Here is a 16,582-nt window from a genome sequence, read left to right as displayed (position 1 = left end):
TCGGTGGAGCTGTGTGGTGGCTGCATCGGTGGAGCTGTGTGGTGGGTGCATCGGTGAAGCAGTGTGGTGGGTGCATCGGTGAAGCAGTGTGGTGGGTCGTTCGGTGGAGCTGTGTGGTGGGTGCCTCGGTGGAGCTGTGTGGTGGGTGCATTGGTGGAGCTGTGTGGTGGGTGCATCGGTGGAGCTGTGTGGTGGGTGCATCGGTGGAGCTGTGTGGTGGGTGCATCGGTGGAGCTGTGTGGTGGGTGCCTCGGTGGAGCTGTGTGGTGGGTGCATCAGCGGAGCTGTGTGGTGGGTGCATCGGTTGAGCTGTGTGGTGGGTGCATCTGTGGAGCTGTGTGGTGGGTGCATCGGTGGAGCTGTGTGGTGGGTGCATCGGTGGAGCTGTGTGGTGGGTGCATCGGTGGAGCTGTGTGGTGGGTGCATCTGTGGAGCTGTGTGGTGGGTGCATTGGTGGAGCTGGGTGCCTTGGTGGAGCTGTGTGGTGAGTGCCTCGGTGGAGCTGTGTGGTGGGTGCATCGTGGAGCTGTGTGGTGGGTGCATCGGTGGAGCTGTGTCGGTGGAGGTGGGTGCATCGGTGGAGCTGGGTGGTGGGTGCATCGGTGGAGCTGTGTCGGTGGAGCTGTGTGGTGGGTGCCTCGGAGGAGCTGTATGGTGGGTGCCTCGTGGAGCTGTATGGTGGGTGCCTCGGTGGAGCTGTGTGGTGGGTGCATCGGTGGAGCTGTGTGGTGGGTGCATCGGTGGAGCTGTGTGGTGGGTGCATCGGTGGAGCTGTGTGGTGGGTGCATCGGTGGAGCTGTGTGGTGGGTGCCTCGGAGGAGCTGTATGGTGGGTGCCTCGGAGGAGCTGTATGGTGGGTGCCTCGGTGGAGCTGTGTGGTGGGTGCCTCGGGGGTGGTGGGTGCCTCGGTGGAGCTGGGTGGTGGGTGCCTCGGTGGAGCTGGGTGGTGGGTGCCTTGGTGGAGCTGTATGGTGAGTGCCTCGGTGGAGCTGTGTGGTGGGTGCATACCAACCAACGCTGCAGCCATCAGACATAAGCAAAATGTTTCAACACTGTTGCGGACCCAGCGGCGATACATTTTTAAGACCCATTAATTGTATGGCATCAAGCCCCTCATTGAAGGCCTAAAACAGCCAGCACACTGGAAAAGTTTTAACCCACCCTGGAACACCAGAAGTGACAGGCATACTCAGTAGACAGTTCCACTAACCAGCCTTTGACCGACACAAGATTAGTCGGTGCAGGGTATTGTCTCACGACAGGGAAGCCAGAGAGGTCATTTGTGGGTTGGGTGGGGTCACAAGTGCTTGCATAAGCAGACTGGGCCTACAGGATAACTTTCTTTTCAAAGGTCACTAGGCACCCTGGACTACCAGCAATCAGCTAGAAGCATAGCGAGGTCCGCGACATTGCGATTGTGTTAGAAGAAGCTCTATGCCTCAGAGTGCTGTGTATTAACCAGGACAGCAGAGAGAAAGAAACAGGGTCCCACGGCTCTCCTTAGCCTGGGGTTAGAGGTGTAGCCCCTTCCAAGACCGAGAATCACCCTCTGCTCACTTTACCACACACACACCGCTAGATAGAAAGCTCGGACTGTGTCGACCACTGCTACAGTGTTCCCCAACCACCGAACTGAACGTAGAGCACAAAAAAGGCACTGCCCTACTTGCTGACCCATGGCCTTATCCCACCCACTCCGGATACTGTAAGCAAATAAAAAGGGGAGGATTTCTCTGTACCGATGGTAAGCTATTTGGGATGAACTGCCTACACTTTTTTGCGCAAGAGCAACAATACGATACTGTCCAATATCGCCCTGCGGGAGACATGGCCAGCAGCACTGGCAGGCAAAAGCCCATTCCTTTCAGCACAGAAACACCACAAGCTGCTGAAGCTGCAAAGCAAAGGGGAATCGAAAATGAAATGTGACATACCTTGTATGGTAGGGAAGCTGAATCACAAATGTTGGGAGGAGAATTTAATTTTAAACTCGGACAGAGTACGCCATCTATGCTAAAGTGAGTCGATATTTTGGTTAACAAAACAGTGGTGCCGATAATAGTTTAATGTAAAAGCAATCAGAACCGTGGGCTCATTTTTCACACAAACATTTATTTCAACATTTCAAGCTTAACTCACCTGTCCAGAGACAGCAGCAAAATGTGAGTCAAGTGGTGCATTTACCGAAATTTATCAGGACGGACTTTGAAAGAAACAAGTTAAACAAGTTTTAAAAGGAGACACGGCCTCCGGCCGTGAAACTGAAAGTACGGCCGGCCGGCCGTGAATAATTAGGGGGTGAGAAATGCGCTGGGAGGGCTGCCTTTGATGTGCTAATGCGAGGCAGGCAGGCAGGCGGCTGGTGGCATTGTGCACGCGCTTTTTAGGGCTTGCGCTTGCGCAATCACCTAAAAAGCACATGCACTTCATGCAATCGCCAGTGGAATCGCCAGTGGTGGTTAACCTCGGGATAAGCCACATTAGAGCTTCGCCAGCTATGCGCATGCGCACAGCAGGCGAGCCCTAAAAAGGTTACAGTTTTTGTGACACTAGTGATGTTGTTGATGAACCAGTACTTGATGAAGAAAACATTGACCAAGGTAATGCCGGTGACGAGGTGTATAGTAATGTTCCCGGTATAGAGATAGCAAGTTCTTCCACTGAAGATCGTATTCATGGAGGGTGGCAAGGAACATGTACTAGGTCTGGCAGGATTGCTAAGTTACCCAATATGTACAAAGATTACGATGTAAGTTAGTATTTTCTTCAGAAAGGGAGATGTTGTAGGTCTAGTTGTTTTCTGATAGACCTCTTGTTATTGGCCACACGGCTCGCGCAGCTGAGGTTGTTATTATGTATAAATATGACGTCAGCATTCCAACACGGGACTGACAGTTTCACCTTCTTCCCTGTCGGGAACCTTTTCCTCCCCGCAAGTTCTTGTATGAAATAAATACATATTCCAAGGACTCTGTGTATTAATTCATTATACACTGTCACTACACTCTTTCTCCAAACATTCTAAGAATGAAATTAGAATAGCAACGTTGACCCTCCAGTGGCTGCCACGCCCGCTGAGGGCGAGAAGAACGAGCGAGCCCATCTAAGCCGGAAACCAGTTTCTCTGCAAGGCAGGCCGCCGCCATTTTGCCTGGGCGTGCGACCAGCCTCTGCGTCAGACGTGCGCGCTCTACAGTCCTGTCAAGTATCACGCATCTGGTGTGACAGTCACGCATTTCAGTGCGGTGGTCCGCATGACCGCACTGAAATCCATTGTCACGCATTAGCCACCACCTACCAGCACGCGCCACCAACAGAGCCTCACCAGCTCTCTGTGGTTCACTTCTCCCGAGAGACGTGCTGCGGTTTCTGGGCTAGATCCTAAATAGTTAAATCACCATCTGCGCTCAGCTCTGGGGTGGCTGAGAGCGCCACATTGTATCAACGCACTCTGCTCCAGCTGCTGTTGCCAACAATGTTATAATGCGCAATATCGAGAGGCGCCGGCGCGGCGCGCGGCCGTTTACAGAGTGCTGTCAGTCATGGCAGGGGGGCCGCCTGGATTAATCCGGATGCGTAGGTAGAGTGTCGTCACGTCCTGAGTCTATCTCATGGCTGCCCGCCGCGCTAGAGGCATTACGATCGCATCGCAGCGGGCGGCGCAAAAAACTACTGCAGCAAGCTCACAGTGAGGTTGGCCATGGTCGAGCAATGCCGGGGCCCGGGACGAGTGGCCAGACAGCCTGAGAACAGGTAGTCTGCAGAGAGTGCACCTTCGATGGGCAGCAGGGCAGCAGTGCAGTCACGGACCGCTGCAGTCTCTGAACTCGAAGTAAGTGATTTACTCGGTGACACAGTATACGGACAGGTTAGCACCTGCATGCATGCACAATTTTTGTAAAGATAAAAGTGTGGCAACAAACTAATGTTAAAGTAACCCTGTGGTTTTAATGCGGTAACACTCAGATGGTGACGTGAGGTAGCAAAATCTATGTTTTAGCAATGTGCAAGGCTGGATATTAGATTTGGCGAGTGAACCTGTGCGGCCGCTGCCAGAGTCATGGTGCATCATTAGTGGAGTTTACAGTCCTGGACTGCGGCAGACCGTATGTAACGGCGGGAGGTCACTCAAGTAAGTGTTAGGGCATTAGTAGTAAATCAGGCCTCAGGCTCTCAGCTTTCCCTTGCTGCACTACTTTAGGGCCCAGCCATCCGCACCGTGCCCGGGGAGGGGAACAGTTGGCTATAGAGGCAGTGATTGCATTACTGGAGGAGGTGGGGTAGGAGGAGGGGAGTTGTGAAACACCAAATGCCCCCTCTTAATGTATCGACCCTGTGTAGGAGTGAAATACATTTTAGACCACTCACAACCTTTGCTTCAGACAGTAAAACTGCATTGCCACCAAGAAATAGTTTGAAACACCCACGACTCAGCTGAGAAGTTACCTTTACTTTGTTCATATAATGCTGCAGACCTGGGAGCAACAGGCTGCATTATGGTGGAAAAGAAGAGAACAAACAAAACACATCACTATAAATAAAAATGGACAGGGGAGCGGGCAGAGGAGCGGATTCTTAAAGGAGATAATAAAGGCAGTGATCGAAATTATTATTTTTTAGAGAAATTCAGAGGCAGAATATATTTAGGTGTTTTTGGAATGTCAAGTGCGTGATGCGAGTGCAAGGATCTGAAGGCACGGATTCCTGAACTGTTTCCACCGCGCCTAAAAACACTGATCATGCTTGCGCATAGTCCAAACTTGGACATTTCCAGAATTAGCGACGGCGGGCTGGTTTCTGTGACCCTTGGATGAGTGCGAGACATACATTATACTCTGTGCTGACTGAGCTTTGTAATTTGATTGACTTTCAAATGGTGCCGGCTAAGACATGTAAGGGCTGAGTTAAGGTAATCAAACTTTCAGTGCATGAGCAGTACCGCTCTTTTTTACCTAGGTTTTTTTTAATCAGACTTCACCTCAAATGCAGACAAGGATAACAGATATTAAGAAAATTTACGTTTGTTCCAGTGGGGACTCAAGATATTTTTTTTATTTTCTCACATTCTTACATCTTTCTGTTGTGGGCTGGGTCCTACGTGTGACAGAGAGGCCCTAGAGTTTACACTGATGCTCTGCATCCTGATTTCCTTGATTGACTGCTGGCAGCATGGAGAATCTAGGGGGGGGGGCAGTGTAGGCAAAGGCTGGCTAAGGCATCTGTGTTTTAGTAGCTCAGCTAACTTGCTATGGCTGTTAATAAGTAAAACGAATGCTTCAATTATTCTAACCTACCTGCACCCCTGTCCTGTAGTGTACTGAGTCTGAGAATTGTGGAGTCACACATTCTGACTCTGCCAGCTTTTCAGTTGCCTGCTGTTAGTGCACTTTACTTAAATTCCTTCTTAGATTCTTGTTGCTCAAATGGGTGCAATATTTTCGATATTTATACGTTTCCCTCATCTTCATCGTGTGATATTGCCCGCGATAAAGTGTCACTCATAGTTGTTGAAATGTCACTCATAATTTCACTGAAATTATGAAAATGTCACACACAGCAATCTGAAACCTTGGCAGCTATGGCTCTAGGGGCTACGAACGCGAGCGACGTCCATACCCGTGCGCCAGGCGCCGGTTACAAGGTCAGGCGAGGGCGCCTGGCCCCGCTCCAGACCCTAGCAATACATTAAGAGACCGTATGAGCCTAAATCAACGGGATAGTACAGTACATCAAAGACTGACTCGCACGCCGCACCCGCGCGAAATTGAAAGCTTACCGTTTAACAGTGCCTCATCTCTCCTGCTCCTCCGCTTGATGGAATCCCTTCACGACGTAGGCGGCACGCGCAATGCGTCACGATTTAACGCGACGCACTGGCCTCCTCGTGCCCCCTCTCCCCCTCGCTGCGCCAACAGCAGCCTCCCCTCAACCAATCGGCTGTCAGCAACTCCTGCTCGAATAATCTATGTGCATAGAAAGAGGACTGATTCTTAATGGTTGCCTGGAGCCAGGCACGCCGGCCGACATTTTAAGATGGTTGCGGATACAATGCCTTTCAATTAATCATGTACACCAATGTGGATGTAAAATGTTCTACCTAAGGTGAAGAAAAGTCTAATTTCCTTTAAGGGTACGCAGGCGTAAATCTGCTGGACATTCTTCATTGAAACCTGTCAGAAACTACAATAACCATCAACAGTATCTGAAACCAGAGATCATGGCCCTACATGCCAATATTTTGGAAGAGGAAAGTGGGAGATTAAAATGAAAAACAAGCATTGAAAATGCAACCGGTCTCGCCTTTGATTAAGCTTTTAAAGCAAAGCAAAAGTCTAGACCTATTGCATTTTTAATGCTTGTTTCTATAGAATTTGCTTTTACAGATTGTGCAGGTCTGTGGTAAATAAGAGGAGCAGGGGTTAGTCTGGAGTCAAGAGTGGATTCATTGACACATTGTGGCTTGCTGCATAGGTTCTAGAGGATACATGGTGAAAAATGCACTTTGACCCTGCAGTCAGGGCCCTCCAATAGCTCCTCGTTGAAGGCAGTATCCACTTCATAGTTCTTCCTTTCAAAAACAAATTCACTCAACTCTTCTGGAGACAATCCCCACACTGACTTCCAATATCCAGCTATGGTTTCCACCAGGGTTGCGTTTGCACATTAAGCAACACAAGGGTGGTAACCTTGCTAGCTCAGTAAGCCATCTTCTTTAACTCTGTGCTGCACAGTTCCTACTGGAACCCATCTGTCCTTTCCGCTGTTGCACCCCAAGCTGTGGAGCATGGCCAGCACAGGACCAGTCCTTCTGCCACCAACTCCATCCAGCCGTACCCTGAAAAAGATCCACCGAGATAACTCTCATTGGCCTACACATGGATGTTTTATCGCTTCCTGAAGCAACCTAATGCTAAGTCAGTGCATTATACATAATATGTTAAAGAATACTGTGTTACTCACTTGAGTGTTGCAAGGATTTTTCTTCACACCCTCAGCAAGCTTGAGAGCAAAACACAAACAAGTAATGACAAGCATTGGCATAGCCAAGAGGTCTTGCCTTTGGGACCTTATAAGTGTTTAGTTATCCAGCACAATATCCTTGGTGCAACAACAACAAGTGTTGCATGGCTAAACACTTATAAGGTCCCAAAGGCGATACCTATTGGCTATGCCAATGCGTGTTTTCTTAAAGTAAACTAGGGGTTCCGGTGGAAAAGGCAATGAGGGCACCTAATTGTGTGCCTGCCTAGCTTATTTTCTGTCAGTGTCAACGCAGCCAAATACATTTTATGACGGTGGCGCCATGGCAGCTACTGGCAAGATCACATTTCGTCTGCTTTCTAAATTCTAAAGTCAAGCTGGTTCCTTGTATTGTACTATACATTTTCATACAGCTTTTGATCCTGCACTGTACACAAACATGCTCCTTCTCACACAAGGCTTGCTGGTGAAAAATATATCTTCACGTAACGTGCAGCATCAGAGGGAGAGCAGGACTTTATGCAGTTTTTAATTTGTAAAAATGCAAGAAACTATTTCAAACATCATACTGATGAAGCAAAGCTTCGCATTTGCGACTTGCTGAAGTCATGAACCTCGTTTATGTGTAACAAAGTAATAATTTGTACGTCTTACTAACGTTTATTTCATGTTTAAACGAGGTCTACGAAGCTTGCCTATGTGTATTTCTAATACGATTAATTTGAGTCAGTAAAATGGCCGCTGCTTTAAATAAGTGTCTGCGCATGCGTCAGTCACACTCACGTGTCCTGATGTGTTTGCAGGTTTGGAGGGAAATAGTTGCGCATGCGTAATACATAGCTTTGCCAGTAACGTGGTACTGCTTGTGCCACTGCTCTTGTGCTCGTGTATATGTAGCTAACATTTAGACCGCATAGTATATTTTTATAGTGATAAGTTGCAAGTACAAAACCAATGATGTGTTTTCATATCGTTATTTCTATGTATTAATTTGTTTTCGCTTACTTTTCATGTATTCTCCATTCGGAGCGGTGCTGGGCTGGGGAGTCCATCTTGGAGGGTACTTGTGCGCAGACTCGGCAGGAGCCATCATGGCATTGAATTGCTGCCAAAGAAGGTTGATACCAGAAGCCACCCTGGGAAGCAGTACCTTCGCCCCGCAGCATCACGACATTGTTCTATTATGTTGCTAAAATGTATTCTTTCCCTGTATTCTGCGCAATTTTCTCATGGGAACCCCAATCTCACTAGGCGGTACCCAGAGATGTAAATTAGGCATCCAAATAGTGTGTTTTGATTGGTGTGTTACCCAAATCCTACCTTAGGACCAATCCAAATTGAGGGATTCTGACACTTTGCAACATTGGGGGGGTGGTACACTGCCCCAAAACAGTATATCTACCCTGGGTTCACCTAGGGAAATTGTCCGACTTGTCTGGTTTAGCTGACCTGTCACTGACCCAACGCACTCAATAGGTGACTGAAGATACAGAGAGCTGCGGAGCACTCTGTCCGAAATTGACCATAGACTAAGGTTTTACTGAACCTTAAAGTGCTGGCGGAGCACTTTGCTGGGAGTTCGCTGACCCAATCGGGGTCTTGATCGATAGCTGCAGAGAGGGTGGAGCGCAGGCGTTGCTTCCGAACTGCGGGTGCTGGTCCTGTCCTGAGGGTTTCCTGTCCTGTCCTGAGGTCCTGTCCTGATTCCTAATCTGAGGGTTTCCTGTCCTGTCCTGGGTGTCCATTCTGCACCTGCTGTCCATTGAGGGGTATCCTTCCTTGAGGGTTTCCTGTCCTTAACTGACCCTTGGCCAGGGTTTGGTTTCCACACCAGTCTAGGTAAATATTGCTCAAATCTCTTGAAACTGCACCTTTCTATTTTTCTGTCTTTTGCTTTAATAAAGACACCCCTTTGCATATGTTAATTTTCCATGCTTTCCGCAAACTATTGAAACGTAAAGTCATTTGCATATTTTCTTAACATGTTCCCATGTTACCCTTCCTGTTAGAAATCATATTTTGCATTGCAGTTTGTCATTTTCTGATATGGTCTAGAACCTCCTTACTTAAACTGTCTAAAGAACTTTTGCCCTAAATACATAGCGTTTCCTGTTGCATCTCATATTAGCATTTCAATGATTACCCTGACTTTATTTCTCTATAGTTATGTACTTTTCATTATCTTGATTATTGATTGTCTTATTCTTGTAAATCTAATGCTTTCAGAGGACGAGCTTTAGATAAACATTTTAAAACTTCCAGTTGTCCGTGGTCATTTTACAAAAGTATTAAATGTCATTTTGAGTTGTATTTTGCTGCCTTTCCTTTACAGCTAGCTCCCTGATCCATTGTGGTCATAGGTACCCGTGTCGGTGGATGGTAAGTCGGGTACGCTGAGGAATAACAGTAGGGAATTCACACAAATTGGTAGCGGCCCGTGAAGTCACCCGGTCAATGTATATGGTGAATTGAAATATATGGGCCCGAAGCCGGAAGCGGCGAAATTATTGGTTGGGTGACCTCGCCCGCTCTATCAGTTTTTCTGGCTAGCAGAGGATGGTTAGGGACTAGTGAAAGGATAGGTAGGACTAGTTAGGCTAGTTAAGTCGGTAGCTGCTAGTATATTGATGCTGCTAGAAGAGCGGCCGTTCCGAGGGACCTGATCATTCTCTTGAGAATACGCTACTTTGAAATTTATGAATTGTTTTATCATCGTTATTCTTGTTCTTATATTGTTATATGTATTAATCCATGCATTTGTAAACCGTCTCGTTTTATGTTGTCCGAACTCCCCGGGGAATTGAATGGCAAAGTGGTGAATAGAGTCCATTTGCCCTGAGGTCGCAGGCTCGAGGAAAGTTAGGTGCAGGTTAAGTGGACCGGGAAGCACTAACTAGGGTTTTCTTGAATACGTGTGTGAATAAATGTCAGTAACGAGGTTCATTGGCAAAATTCCCATAGTGGCGTAACCTAGTACGGGTCACATCGGAAGAGTAGCAGGTTCATCGGAGCTTGGGTGAAAGTAGAGGGGTCCGCTGAGAAACCTTAGACTCAGATATATCCCGGAGAAGTGGATGAGTTTAGGGGAATAACAGGTTCACTGATGCTAGAGTGAAGGGTAGGCGGAAGAGATCTACCCGCAGCGCGTGAAAAGTAAATGGAAGTAGTTTACTTGCAGTAAAACAAATCTGTCCTGTCTAGACACTTGAGCACTGTGGCGAATGTGTATTCGTTGTTAAATAACCAAGCACTGAGCACTTTAGAAAGAAAGAAAGTTTCCGTTACCTTGTGAAGGGAGCGAGTCAGCCGCGAAGCGTCTCTGACGTCACTCCGTGCCGCGCTGGGATTGGTAGACGCAGCGGGCGGGTAGCGGGGCTGGAATTGTGAAGGAGGGGTGAGCGCCGAAGCGTGAGAACTGTCTCGCGAAGGGGCCGCGCACCCATTGGTCGAAATTATTTGAACACGTGCACCCCATTGGTCGCACGGAATTGCAAAACGCATTTTGATTGGAGGTCACCTTGTAAACAAAGCTAAGCGTAGAAATCGTATGTGGCACTCGTATTGTCCAGAGACTAGACCCGATCCGAGAAACCAAGGGTTTGAAAGGGATCAGTGGAAAGCCAATAGATACGATATTATGTACGGAACTAAGAGAAAAATGTCCCTTATAAATAAGGTAAAGAATTACTTCAAAACGGACAAACCGATTAAATCCAGAGAGGGCGTTATTGTCCCACCACCGAATACTCCCGCCTCGTTCATGATGTTTGACCGAGGGTATAATACCTGTGTGTGGTTGGAGAATTGGGTAAAGTACACAAAAGATGACGGAATATTGGCTTTTCCGTTAGACGGTACTTTCAATGGTAGGATTTTATTCAATTTAAGAACCCGAATGAATGAATTACATCCCAGACCAAGACTAACGCAGTATGAGGCATTAGAGGAATGGGAGATTGAGGCTTTCGAAAGAGAAAAACCCCGAATGGACAAAGGTCTGACCAAGTGGTACCCAAAGCTGAAACAAGAAACCAGGGATAAAAGGATGAAACAGTGGAGACAGAGTATGATTGTTGAGGGTCTGTTTCCCATGATGCCAGCAGGTAACCTTGCTGCGGGAGAGAAAAGGACAGAAAAGAGTAAACATTGGGGGCCCATTGGGGAGTCAGACAATGAGTTGTTAGATGACATCTTTACGAGAAGTCCGCCCCCTTATAATGAGGGAGCCCGACCTTCCAGTGCAGGAGAGAATCCCCAGCGTCCATCTATTAAGGAAGAGGACAGATCCCTAAGTAGACGGGGAGGTGGGCAGGTACTGCCCTATTTTGAGAAGCCCGAACCCGCGGAAATAAGAGATATATACCCTAGAGTGCCCGTGAGCCCGGAGGAAAAATATTCCCGTGAAAAGTTCTTTTTCCCCAGACCTCTTTATGAGAACGAATAAAAACAGTCAAGTTCAGGAATGCCCTTTTTACAGCCTCCATATGAGGAAGAGCGTAGGTCATTTGGCACCGGAACTTTGTTCCCAAAACCAAATTATGGTGGAGGACCGAGTGAAACGCATCCTACTGCCCCGAGTTTTACCCCTCGCCTGACCCCACAGATAATACCTGACCGGACATTAGGAAGAGTACTAGATGAAAGGGAGCAAGAGACCCTAGCTAGACAGAGAACAGAAATAATTCAGAAAATCTCCCAGTTAAATAACAGTCCTGAGGCTTTGACTATTCCGGTAACAATCGGACCAGTGGTTCCGCTGTATGGGAATAATCAGGGAAGTCCAAACCCTCCAGTTATGAACCCAATTTTATTTTATTTATTTAAAACATTTGTATAGCGCGGCTGACACCTTGCAGGTTTCCTGGCGCTTAGCAAATACTCAAAACTAAGAAGGTGGTTGACGGAAAGGAGCAACAGGGGTTGGGCATTTTAAGGGAATAGCCAGGTTTTGATATGTTTCCGAAAGGGGAGGAGTTGTGGGATTTGACGGATTTCGAGAGGCATAGTGTTCCACAGCTTAGCCGCTGCGACTCGGAAGGATCTGCCCCCCGTCCTGACCTTGTTGTATCTGGGAACAGTTACCAGGCAGGCAGAGGCAGAACGTAGGGTTCTGGTGGGGATATACCAAGTAAACATGGCCTGCAGAGGTTTGGGTCCAACTCCATGGAGCGCTTTAAAAACAAGGCAAAGAGTCTTGAACGCCACTCGTTGCCTGAGTGGGAGCCAGTGTAGCTCAGCTAGGGCCGCAGTGGCTGAGGATCTTCTGGTCCAACCAAGAACTAACTTGGCTGCGGCCGACTGAACTCTTTGGAGTCGGTCCAGTAGAGCAACTGGGGACTCGAGTAGCAGCGCGTTGCAGTAGTCCAGGCGGCTGAGAATGGTGCACCGGACTATCTGCTCCCGGGCTTGTACTGGGAGGAGTGGCATAATTTTGCGCAGGGAGCGCAGGAGAGCTGAGCAGGTTCCCACAGTTTTTGCAACTTGAGTTTCTGTGCTCAGTTTATTATTCAGTGTGGCCCCAAGGTTGCGGACTGACGTGACTGGCAGGGGTTTATCTGGTGTTTCCGGAGGCCAGAAATCGCAAGGGAACTGGCGAGGTATACGACTTCCCGCACAATACAGCACCTCCGTTTTAGAGGAGTTGAACTGCAAGGAGTTCTTGTGCAACCATCCAGCCGTCTCCCTTAAGCAGTCATGAAAGGCTGCGAGGGGGATAGAGTCTTCTCCCTCCCAGGAGAAGATGAGCTGGGTGTCGTCCGCGTAATTAATTGTTTTGAGTCCATGAGCCTTTATTAACGTGATCAGGGGTTTTAGGTACACGTTAAAAAGGATGGGGCTGATGGAGGAGCCCTGAGGGACCCCGTGGGGGACAGGGGAGAAGGTGGATTGAAAAGGGGGGAGGGACACAGCCTGCCTCCTGTCCCGTAGATAGGAGTGGAACCATAGCAAGGCTGTGCCCTCCACCCCAGCCTCACAGAGTCTCTCCAACAGGATCCCATGGTTAACCGTATCAAATGCGGCAGACAGGTCCAGTAGGATCAAGGCCACTGCCTGGCCCCTGTCTGCCCGCATACGAAGGTCCTCCATGGCTATCAGGACAGCTGTGGCCCCACCAAGGCAGGAGCCCCTACTGATAGACGATCAGTCCAGTGAGTGCGAGTCTGAAGTTGTGTTCTTGGACCTGCCAAACAAACAGAACGGAAAGGGAGAGCAGAAGAGGAAAAATCCTTTTAATGCGAAAGAAATTAAATTAGAATCAACGTCAGGTACTAGGAGTGTCTCTCTGGTAACTCCGGAAGAAATTGAAAACTGGAGTCGTGAATTAGAAAAACAGACTCCGCAAACGAAACCTTTGGACCTCTACAAACTGAGGGTAGAGATAGAGGAATTGATGGCAGGAAATGTGGGATTAGACAGATTAAATACCTACTCTGAAGAAGAGTTGCTGTTTATGTGTAAAAGCCTTACCAGAAGTACAAGAGTGCTCCATGAAAAGCTGACAGACACTGCAGCTAGTATGGGGATAGATATTTCCAGATCCAAGCCCTTGCAGAAACCATACCGAGCTGAATTCTCAGACAAAGATATAGAGAACTTGAATGTGTCAGGGAAAAAGTTGCAGATTAAAGAGTTGTTAGCAATTTTGCAAAAATGGGGAGACGTGGAAAAATGGAAGAGCAGGTGGGCGCGAAAGAAAGATGAGGCTCGATCCAGACAAGCGACCCCTGAGTTCCCGTTGAGAGAAGTAGACAAGCCCGAAACGTTATGCCCCATGCGTGAAGTACCAGGTGGGAGGTATGTGCACGTTCCATGGTCCAGGCAGGATATTGTGTCCTTTACTAACGATTTCCCAAAACTGCGCGAGAAGCCAGTCGACTGGTACCGGCAGGTGGAAAGGTTCGTAAAGGTCCAAAAATGCCTGTGGAAAGACCTAGATGGGTTTTTCGACATTGTGGTCCCGGTAGATCTATGGACCGAGTGTAAAATAGCGATTGCCTGGCCTAGTGAGGAGTACCCGAGGGACTCTAACACAGGGGAACCGTCCATTGAAGTGATGAAAAAATATGAACAAGTGATTCTGCATTTGAAAAATAAGGTGCCTGCGAAGGAAACTGATTGGACGAAGATAGATAGAACGACGCAAGAAAGAGACGAGACAGTACACTCCTATTATGAAAGGCTGTTGCAGGTGTTTAAAACATACAGTGGTATAGATAACATCGAGATGAAGGATATGACACATTTTATTTACAGGTTTGTAAATGGTTTAAGACCCGAAATTTGTCAGTGGATAAAAGATAACAAAATCTGTTGGCATACAAAAAAGATAGATGAAGTCCTGCGGTACGCAAAGTACTGCGAGGACGAGATGGCAGAAAAGAAAAAAGCTCTCAAGGAAAAGGTTATGTGGGCTCAAGTGAAGCTCGCAGAACAGCAGGAAAAACAGTTGAGTAACATGGTCAAAAACACTCAGAACCAAGGTCCTGGGGGTGGGGGAGGAGGCAAGCCCCGGCCCAAAATGAGCCGAGAAGAAGCTATGAAGAAATTTCCCTGCCATCAGTGCGGAGAAATTGGACACTGGCGAAACGAGTGTCCTTATCTGCCAGATGATAACCCCAAAACACCTGATTTAACTCCACAGACGCAGAAAGAAAGACCAAGAAAGACTCAACCACAGGTAAAAACGATTCAGGTGCCCCGAGCACCAAAGCAAGTGTACAAGGGAAAATCCACAGAGGGTGATGAGGTAGAAGTCTGGGAAAGCAATGAGAACAGAAATGCAGCAACTTCGCAGTATTTGTTAAACGATACCTTCCTTTGTGATGACCAGTACTGACGGGGCCTGAGAGGGGAGGTCGAGGAGTGCGTACTTGGTGCCTCCTTGCCGGTAGACCAGTCCGGACCATACATTGAAGGAAAGGTTGACGGAAATGATGTCACCTTTCTGTTGGACACTGGCGCTACCCGTTCTACTGTGAGAACAGTGGACGTTCCAAACCTACCCCTCTCGGGAGAAGCCATCCAAGTAGTGGGTGTATCTAATCAATTGATTAGTACTCCTGTTATCGAGCCCATGGAGATCTCAATTGGAAACTTTAAGGAAATGCATAGATTTGTCGTTTGTGACACCAGTCCAGTGAACTTACTGGGACGTGATTTGCTGTGCAAAATGAAGTGTACCATCTTTTGCACACCAAAGGGTGTTGAAATTCAGACCCCAGATGAAGACGGCATTTATAAATTAATGTTAATCAGACCTGACTCAGAAATTAAACGAATGACTATGCAGGATTTGCCCCAAGAACTTCAAGAAGCAGTGAAGCCAGAGGTGTGGGACTTTACTGGGAAAGATGTGGGGTTAATGAAAAATGTGGACCCCATACAGATAGCAATAAAGGACAATGCAGTATACCCCAATACTAAACCCTACAGAATGAATGCAGAAGTGAGAGCTGGTGTTACCCTGGAAATACAGAAATTGCTAGAAGGAAACATCATACAGGAAGTAATGAGTAGCCCATGTAACTCACCGATTATGGGCATCAAGAAGCCTAGTGGCAAGTACAGAGTAGTGCAGGACCTACGAAAGGTCAACAAGATAGTGGTCCCCTGCTGCCTTATTGTCCCGAACCCAGCAGTGATTCTGTATCAGATTCCCTGGGATGCTGAGTGGTTCACTGTGATAGACCTGTGTCATGCATTCTTTTCCATTCCCTTGCATCCAGATAGCAAATTTCTCTTCTCATTTGCCTTCAATGGTCACGTGTATGTCTGGAACAGGGTCCCTCAAGGGTACACAGAGAGCCCCTCTATCTTTAATCAGATCTTGAAAAAATGTTTGGAAACTTTGGTCTTACCTGGAAACTCTGTCCTAGTGCAAAACATTGACGACCTCTTGGTGGCGTCTAAAAGTCATAGGGATTGTGTGATTGACACCATTGCCCTACTGAATCACCTGAGTGAGAAGGGACATAAAGTGGCCCCTGAAAAATTACAGTTCTGTGCAAAATCAGTGAAGTATCTGGGGCACCAGATAGAGAAAGGCGTCAGGAAAGTAACATCAGAAAGAGTAAGAATAATTCAAAAGATGCAGTTACCCCGTACTCAGAAAGAGATCAGAATGTTCCTGGGAGTGATAGGATACTGCAGGCAATGGATTCTGGGATTTGCAGTCCTAGCTAGGCCCTTGATAAAAATGACCAAGAGAGGAACACCAGATATTGTGCAATGGGATGATGAAAGCTTAACAGCCTTCACAAAATTGCGAGATTGTCTGTGTACAGCACCTGCGTTGGGAATGCCAGACTATACCAAGGAATTTGCCCTGTTCTGCGACACTCGCGATAACTGTGCATTGTCAGTCCTGACACAAGACCATGGCATGACCAGAAGGCCTGTGGCATATTTCTCTGCCACCCTGGATCCAGTGGCTGCTGGATTACCAGGATGTCTGAAAGCAGTAGCTGCTACTTGCACCAGCTTAGAGCAGAGTGAGTCCATTGTCATGGGACATCCTGTAACTGTGTATGTCCCACATGGAGTGGTAATTTTGCTGACCAGAACGAAAACCCAGTATCTCACTCCTAGTCGGCTGACTAAA

General features: G+C 47.7%; 1 protein-coding gene across 14 annotated transcripts in view; it reads right to left on the bottom strand.

Moving 5' to 3' along the window:
* LOC144799137 (uncharacterized) overlaps positions 1-16,582 on the bottom strand; it is a 234,288-nt gene that overhangs the window by 165,173 nt on the left and 52,533 nt on the right. For 4 of the 14 annotated variants that reach the window (XM_078670344.1, XM_078670346.1, XM_078670345.1 and 1 more), the window contains exon 1: positions 5,777-5,900. The exons of the other annotated variants lie outside the window; for them this stretch is intronic. The gene's annotated coding sequence lies outside the window, so the exon portion shown is untranslated. Of the gene's footprint in view, positions 1-5,776; positions 5,901-16,582 lie in introns of those variants that run through there. 14 annotated transcript variants of the gene reach the window in all.

Source organism: Lissotriton helveticus, chromosome 12 (genome assembly GCF_964261635.1).
Source record: "Lissotriton helveticus chromosome 12, aLisHel1.1, whole genome shotgun sequence".
NCBI classification, from domain to species: Eukaryota; Metazoa; Chordata; class Amphibia; order Caudata; family Salamandridae; genus Lissotriton; species Lissotriton helveticus.
This window is presented reverse-complemented; position numbering and strand designations above follow the sequence as displayed.